This window comes from Indicator indicator, unplaced genomic scaffold (assembly GCF_027791375.1).
Source record: "Indicator indicator isolate 239-I01 unplaced genomic scaffold, UM_Iind_1.1 iindUn_scaffold_170, whole genome shotgun sequence".
NCBI classification, from domain to species: Eukaryota; Metazoa; Chordata; class Aves; order Piciformes; family Indicatoridae; genus Indicator; species Indicator indicator.
In genome coordinates this window covers 66,735-75,565 of record NW_026539260.1, presented here as the reverse complement: position 1 = coordinate 75,565, position 8,831 = coordinate 66,735, and positions in this window count along the sequence as shown.

Sequence of the window (8,831 nt, the reverse complement as noted above, 5' to 3'; positions counted from 1 at the left end):
GCACTGGGAGGGGTTACTGGGAGCACTGGGAGGGACTGGGAGCACTGGGAGGGTTACTGGGAGCACTGGGAGGGACTGGGAGCACTGGGAAGCCTTACTGGGAGCACTGGGAGGGGTTACTGGGAGCACTGGGAAGCCTTACTGGGAGCACTGGGAGGGGTTACTGGGAGCACTGGGAGGCTCTTGCCCCTCCCCCTTTCCCCCCCCTCACTTCCGGTCCTTTGTGCCCCTCCCCCCCCTCCCTTTCTCACCTTCTCCCCAGCCCCAAATTGGCTCCGAATGAGCCCAAAAGGAGCCCCCGGGGGGAGAGGGATTCGCCCCTGCCCCTCCCCCTCCTCCTCCTCCTCCAAGCCTGTGCCCCCCTCCCAGTGCTCCCAGTAAGGATTCCCAGTGCTCCCAGTCCCTCCCAGTGCTCCCAGTAAGGCTTCCCAGGGCTCCCAGTCCCTCCCAGTGCTCTCAGTAAGGCTTCCCAGTGCTCCCAGTAAGGCCTCCCAGTGCTCCCAGTAAGGCTTCCCAGTGCTCCCAGTCCCTCCCAGTGCTCTCAGTAAGGCTTCCCAGTGCTCCCAGTTCCTCCCAATGCTCCCAGTTCCTCCCAGTGCTCCCAGTAAGGCTTCCCAGTGCTCCCAGTAAGGCCTCCCAGTGCTCCCGATAAGACTTCCCAGTGCTCCCAGTAAGGCTTCCCAGTGCTCCTAGTCCCTCCCAGTGCTCCCAGTAAGGCTTCCCAGTGCTCCCAATAAGGCTTCCCAGTGCTCCCAGTAAGGCTTCCCAGTGCTCCCAGTAAGGCTTTCCAGTGCTCCCAATAAGGCTTTCCAGTGCTCCCAGTAAGGCTTCCCATTTCCCCCTGTACCCCATTCCAGTGCTCCCAATTCCCCTCATTACCCCACCCAGTTCCCCCCATTCCCCCCAGTACCCCCTCCCAGTGCTCCCAGTTCCCCCCAGTACCCCCTCCCAGCACTCCCAGTTCTCCCCAGTACCCCCTCCCAGTGCTCCCAGTTCTCCCCAGTACCCCCTTCCAGCACTCCCAGTTCTCCCCAGTACCCCCTCCCAGTGCTCCCAGTTCCCCCCAGTACCCCCTCCCAGCACTCCCAGTTCTCCCCAGTACCCCCTCCCAGTGCTCCCAGTTCTCCCCAGTACCCCCTTCCAGCACTCCCAGTTCTCCCCAGTACCCCCTCCCAGTGCTCCCAGTACCCCATCCCAGTGCTCTGAGTTCCTCCCAGTTCCCCCAGTACCCTCTCCCAGCGCTCCCATTACCCCCAGTACCCTCTCCCAGTGCTCCCAGAACCCCCCAGTGCTCCCAGTTCCCCCCAGTACCCCGTCCCAGTGCTCCCAGTACCCCTCCCAGCACTCCCAGTACCCCCCACCAGTGCTCCCAGTATCCCATCCCAGTGCTCTCAGTACCCCCTCCCAGTTCCTCCCAGTTCCCCCCAGTACCCCTTCCCAGAGCTCCCATTCCCCCCAGTACCCCTCCCAGTGCTCCCAGTACCTGTCCCAGTGCTCCCATTCCCCCCAGTACCCTCTCCCACTGCTCCCAGTTCCTCCCAGTTCCCCCCAGTACCCCTTCCCAGAGCTCCCATTCCCCCCAGTACCCCCTCCCAGTTCCCCCCAGTACCCCTTCCCAGAGCTCCCATTCCCCCCAGTACCCTCTCCCACTGCTCCCAGTTCCTCCCAGTTCCCCCCAGTACCCCCTCCCAGCGCTCCCACTTCCCCAGCTCCCCCTCCCCCTCCCCCTCCTCCCCCAGGCGTGGGAGACCCCCGGAGCCTCCTTTCCCACGACCCCTCCGCCCCCTCCCCCCCCGCGGCGGGTGCCTGGCACGTGCGAGATCAAAGGAGCCGCCAAAAGGTGGAGGGGAGGGGGGAGGGGAGAGGGGAAGGAAGAGGAGGAGGGGGAGGGGGGGAGGAGGGCTCGTGCCGAGTCACACTTCGACCACCCCCAACCCCCAACCCCCATCCCAGTTCCTCCCAGTTAGCCCCAGGGACCCCCCCCCTCCCAGTGCTCCCAGTTCCTCCCAGTTCCCCCCCAGTGGTCTCCCAGTCCCTCCCCAGTGCTCCCCCAGTTCATCCCAGTCCCCCCCCCATGCTCCCAGTTCCCCCCCAGTGCTCATCGAGTTCCATCCAGTAGCCCCCCCAGTGCTCCCAGTTCCCCCCCAGTGCTCCCCCAGTTCCTCCCAGTCCCCCCCCAGTGCTCCCAGTTCCCACGTCCCCCCCCCTTTCCCACCTCATCCTCCCCCTCCCCCAGTTCCTCCCAGTACCCCCCCGTGCTCCCAGTTCCCCCCCAGTGCTCATCCAGTCCCATCCAGTACCCCCCCAGTGCTCCCAGTTTCCCCCCAGTGCTCCCCCCAGTTCCAGTACCCTCCCAGTGCTCCCAGTTTCCCCCCTAGTGCTCCCCCCAGTTCCTCCCAGTACCCCCCTTAGTGCTCCCAGTGCTCCCCTAGTTCCTCCCACTACCCCCCCAGTACTCCCAGTTCCCCCCCAGTGCTCCCCCAGTTCCTCCCAGTACCCCCCCCAGTGCTCCTCCAGTTCCATCCAGTACCCCCTCCAGTGCACCCAGTTCCCACTCTCCCCCTCCTCCCCCCCTCCCCCCCTCCCCTTTCCCTCCTCATCCTCCCCCTCCCCCAGTTCCTCCCAGTGCTCCCAGTAGCCTCCCCCTCCTCCCCCTCCGCCGGCCCTGGGCGGGGCTGCGCTGTCTCCATATAAGGTCCCCTCGGGGAGCGCCCGGGGCAGACCTGCCCGGCCCGGCCTGGCTCGGCTCAGCTCGGCTCGGCCCCGGCACCATGAGCAGCAGCGCGGAGCCCCGCACCGACAGGAAGGTAACCGCGGATTGGCCCCGGGCCGGCCCGGTTCGGCCCGGTTCAGACCTCCCTCCCCGTCCCCTCCCCCCCCGCCTTGCACCACTTCAGAGCCCTTTGGCCCGAGCCGGTTCAGCCCTGTTTAGACTTGGATCTGTTCAGCCTGGGCTGGGCTTGGCCAGGCTCAGCCCAATTTGGCCTAGATTGGCCTGGTTCAGACCCCTTTGGACCAGTTCAGAGCCCTTTGGCCCGACCTGGCTCAGCCCAGTTCAGGATTGGGCCAATTCAGCCCTGTTTAGGCTTGGACCAGTTGGGTTGGGCTTAGGCAGCCACAGCCTGATTTGGCCCAGACTGGCTTGGTTCAGACCCCTTTGGACTGGTTTGGACCCCTTGGGACCAGTTTGGAACTCTTTGGCCCAACCTGGCTCAGCCGTGTTTAGGCTTGGACCAGTTCAGCCTGGGTTGGGCTTGGCCAGGCTCAGCCCAATTTGGTCCACATTGTCCCAGTTCAGACCCTGTTGGACTGGTTTGGACCCCTTTGGCCTGACCTGGCTCAGCTCATTTTGGGCTTGGACTAGATCAGCCCAGCTTGGCCCAGACTGGCCTGGTTCAGACTCCTTTGGACTGATTTGGACCCTTTTGGCCTGAGCTGGCTCAGCCCAGTTTGGACTTGGACCAGTTCAGCCCAGTTTAGGCTTAAACCAGTTCAGCCTGTGTTGGGCTTGGGCAGCCTATACCACATTTGGCCTGGATTGGCCTGGTTCAGACCCCTTTGGATTAGTTTGGACCCCTTGGGACCAGTTTGGAACCCTTTGGCCTGACATAGTCCCAGTAAAGCCTCCCAGTTTGTCACAGTCTGACCCAGTTTGGCCCAGTTTGACTTAATCTGACCTGGTTTGGCCCAGTTAGACCTAGTCTGACCCCATTTGGCCCAGTCCAACCCATCCCATCCCAGTTTGGCCCTGCTGTGCCCCAGCCTGGTCTAACCCTGTCCCTGTCTGTCCCAGTCTGACCCAGTTTGGCCCAATTTGACCTAGTCTGGCCTGGTTTGACCTAGTCTGACCCATTTTGGCCCAGTCCAACCCATCCCATCCCAGTTTGGCCCTGCTGTGCCCCAGCCTGGTCTAACCCTGGCCCAGTTTGGCCCAATTTGACCTAGTTTGGCCCAGTCCAACTCATCCCATCCCAGTCTGGCCCTGCTGTGCCCCAGCCTGGTCTAACCCTGTCCCTGTCTGTCCCAGTCTGACCCAGTTTGGCCCAGTTTGACCTAGTCTGGCCTACTTTGGCCCAGTTTGACCTAATCTGGCCCTGTTAGGCCCAGTCCAACCCATCCCATCCCCTGCTGTGCCCTAGCCTGGTCTAACCCTGGCCCAGTTTGGCCAAGTCAGGCCCAGTCTGGCCCAGTTTGGTCAAGTCAGGCCCAATCTGGTCCAGTTTGGCCCAGTCAGGCCAAATCTGGCCCGGTTTGGCCTGAGCGTGGCCTTGCTCCACGGGCAGCTCCTGAAGCCTCTGCTGGAGAAGCGTCGCCGAGAGCGCATCAACCACAGCCTGGAGCGGCTGCGCTTGCTGCTGCTGGCCGCCACCGGGGACCAGGTGAGGCTCTGGCCGATCTGTCGTGATATCCTGCCTCTGGCACGGCTCTGTCGCGATATCCTGCCTCTGGCGTGACTCTGTCACATCTCTGTCACGATATCCTGCCTCTGGCGTGACTCTGTCACAGTTATGTCATGATATCCTGCCTCTGTCACGATAGCCTGCCTCTGTTGCAATATCCCGCCTCTGACACGGCTCTGTCACGATATCCTGCCTCTCTCATGGCTCTGTCACGATATCCCGCCTCTGGCACAGCTCTGTCATGGCTCTGTCATGACTATCGTGACTCTGTCGTGGCTCTATCATGACTCTGTCACGATATCCTGCCACTGTCACGGCTCTATCATGACTATAATGGTTCTATTATGGCTATGTCGTGACTACCGTTGCTCTATCATGACTCTATCACAACTCTCATGGTTGCATCATGGCTCTGTCATGACTATCGTAGCTCTATCATGACTATTGTGGCTCTGTCACAGCTCTATCACAACTATCACAGCTCTATCGTGACTCTGTCGTGGCTCCCTCACAACTATCATGGCTCTGTTGAGGCTCTGTCACGATATCCTGCCCCTGTCACTGCTCTGTCATGAGATCCTGCCTCTGTCATGGCTCTGTCACGACTAGGGTGGCTCTATCATGACTATTGCGGCTCTATGGTGGCTCTGTCATGACTATCGTGACTCTCTCCTGACTCTGTCATGACTGTATCACAACTATTGTGGCTCTATCATGACTATCATGGCCCTGTCATGACTCTATCACAACTGTCGTGGCTCTTTCGTGACTATCATGGCTCTATCACAATATCCTGACTCTGTCACGATTCTGTCGTCTCTCGTTGTGGCTCTGTCACAACTATGGTGGCTCTATCATGACTATCGTGGCTCTATTGTGGCTCTGTCACGACTGTGTCACGACTATCGTGGCTCTATCGCAACTATCGTGGCTCTGTCACGACTAGCCTGGTTCTATTTTGACTCTGTCGTGACTATCGTGGCTCTGTCTCGACTCTACCATGACTGTTGTGTTTCTGTTGTGGCCCTATCACGACTCTCATGGTTCTGTCATGGCTCTGTCACGACTATTGTGGCTCTGTCATGACTCTATCACGACTCTATCACGACTATTGTGGCTCTATCATGACCATCCTTGCTCTATTGTGGCTCTATCACAACTATTGTGGCTCTGTCACAACTGTCTTGGCTCTATCACGACAGTCATAGCTCTCTTGAGGCACTGTCGTGACTATCACGGCTCTATCATGATACTATCACAACTACCATGGCTCTATCGTGATGCTATCGTGACTATCACGGCTCTATCGCGATACTGTCACAACTGTCATGGCTCTATCATGATACTATCATGACTGTTGTGGCTCTGTCATGATACTATCATGACTATCACAGGTCTATCGCGATACTGTCACAACTGTCACAGCTCCCCCACGCTACTATTGTGATTATCACAGCTCTATCGCAGTACTGTCGTGAAGGTCACTGCTGTATCACGATACTATCACTGCTATTGTGGCTCTGTCGTGCTACTGTCATGACTGTCACGGCTCTATCACAATACTATCATGACTGTCACGGTGCTATCACGATACGTCATGACTGTGATGGCTCTATCATGGTACTATCACAACTGCCACGGCTCTGTCACGATACTATCAGGCCTATCACGACTGTCATGCCTCTGGAGCAACCCCCAGGGCTCTGTTGAGTCTCTCTTGGGGCACTGTCATGATTATTGTTGCAACTATCACGACAGTTGTGGCTCTGTCATGAGTTGCACAGCTCCAGCTGGGCTCTGTCATGACTCTGTCGTGACTGAGGGGGGTGCTGTTGCGATGCTCTGTCGCGATGTGACCTCCTCACCTCACCTGTTGCTCTGCCATAGAGGTCTCTCCCCACTGGAGAGTGCTGTCGGGACGCTGTCATGGCACTATCGCGACACAAGGGGGCCCCTCTGGGGCATTAGCGGGGAGCTGTCTCCTGGCTCTGTCGTGACAATGTCACGATACTGTGGGGCCACTGGCAGGGCTTTGGCAGGGCACTGAGGGCTGTGTGTGGGCATTACTGGGGAGCTCTGTTGTGACTCTATTGGGGCTCTATCGTGACAGTATTGAGACTATCGTGACGCTCTTGGGGCTCTATCATGACTCTCTTGGGGCTCTGTTGTGACAGTATCGTGGCTCTATCGTGACAGTGTTGAGACCCTATCATGGCTCTATTTGGGCTCTATCGCGACTCTCCGGGGGCTCTATCGCGACTCTCCGGGGACTCTATCGCGACTCTCCGGGGGCTCTATCGCGACCCTCCGGGGACTCTATCGCGACTCTCCGGGGGCTCTATCGCGATCCTCTGGGGACTCTATCGCGACCCTCCGGGGGCTCTATCGCGACCGTCCGGGGACTCTATTGCGACTCTCCAGGGACTCTATCGCGACCCTCCGGGGGCTCTATCGCGACTCTCAGGGGGCTCTATCGTGACCGTCCGGGGGCTCTATCGCGACCCTCCGAGGGCTCTATCGCGACTCTCAGGGGACTCTATCGTGACCGTCCGGGGGCTCTATCGCGACCCTCCGAGGGCTCTATCGCGACTCTCCGGGGGCTCTATCGCGACCCTCCGGGGGCTCTATCGCAACGCTCTTGGATCACCTCCGCTCCAGCTCTCTGTCATGATCCGTCGTGACCTGGTGCCTGTCCTTTCCCTTCCCCCTCCCTTCTCTCTCCCCTCCTCCCCCCACCCTCCCCCCTTACCTCCCCCCTTCCCCCCCAACCCCTCCCCCCCCCCCCCCCCGCAGCGCCTGCGGAATCCTAAGGTGGAAAAGGCTCAGATCCTGCAGAAGACTCTGCAGTTCCTGCGGGCACAGCCCCCCCCAGGTCCGTGACCCCCAACCTGGGCATCCCCTCTCCACCCCCCTCCCCCCTCCCCTCTCCCCCTTCCCCAACAACCCTGCAACCCTGCCCCCCCAAATCTGTCCCCCCTTCCCCCCTCCACCCACAGGTGCCCCCAACCCTGGCACACCACAGCCCCTCCCGATCCCCAACCATGGACCCCTCCCCCTCCACCTCAAGACCCCTCCCCCCAGCCCCACAGGCCCCCAACCCCCACCCTGGGACCCCACATCCTTGCCCCACAGCCTCCCCCCTACCCATGGACCCCTCCCTGACCTCAAGACTCCTTCCCCCTACCTCACAGCCCCCCAAAACCCCACCCTGGTACCCCTCACCCCTACCCCACCACCCCCCAACCCCCACCCATGGACCCCCCCCCAGCCCTACCCCACAGCCCCCCAACACCCCACCCTGGCACCCCACATCCCACATCTCCCCCTTTCCCCCAACTCTCCCCCACCCCCAACCCCACCCCCTGGGACCCCACATTCCAGCCCTACAGTTCCACCTCCCCCCTACCCTCTAAGAAGGGACACCATATTGGGGAGGGGAAGACGGGGGTGAGGGGAAGAGGGGAGAGGGAGGGGATGGCGAGGGGAAGAGAAGAGGGAGATGGGAAGGGGAGGGCAGGGGGAGGGGAAAGGGGGAGGGAAAAAGGGGAGAGAAAGTCAAAAGAGGAAGAAAGGAGAGGAAAGAGAAAGAAGAAGGTAGGAAGGGAAAGAGAAGAAGAGGGGGAAGAGGGAAGGAAGGGGAAAAGGAAGAGAGGGGAAGAGGGGAAGGGGAAGAGGGGGAAGAGGGATGAGAGGGAAGAGGAAAGGGGGAAGGAAGGAGAGTTAGGGGGAGGGAGAGTTTGGAGGAAGGGTTACGAAGGGGAGATTGGCTCAATCTGGGGGGCTGAAAAGGGAGGGGGTGGGGCTGGGGGAGGGTGGGGGAGGGGGATTGTGGCAGGCAGGTGGTCACCCCCTTTGTCTCTGGCACAGACCCCCCAGGGGGGACGACAGCGGCAGCGGCGGCGGAGCTGTTCCTGCGGCGCTACCGCAGTGGCTACCGGGAGTGCCTGGCTCGCGCCGCAGGCTTCCTGCAGGCCCTCCCCACCCAAACTCTGGCTCCAGCTCCGGCTCCAGGCCTCCTCCTCTCTCTCCTCGCTGCCGGCAGCCACCGACTGCCCAAGGCCCTGCCGGGCTCCCAGCGGCACTGCTCCAGGCCTGCTCCTCGCAGCTTCCACCCTCCGGCCGGGCCTAGCCCGGGGCCTGCTGAGGGCTCCGAGGGTGGCTTTGGGTCCCCCTCTGGAGATGAGCCCCGGGAGAGCCTCGGGGACAGCTTGAGTTTGCTCTGCGATGGCTCTGCCTGCTGGGGTCACTCTGGGGTGGGGCCTGGGCAAGAGCCTACTTCTGGGACTGGTCTGAGGCCTACTTCTGGCCCTGGTCTGAGGCCTACTTCAGGACCTAGTCAAGAGCCTACTTCTGGGACTGGTCTGAGCCCTGGTTTGAGGCCTACTTTTGGGCCTGGTCAAGATCCTACTTCCAGCCCTGGTCTGAGGCCTA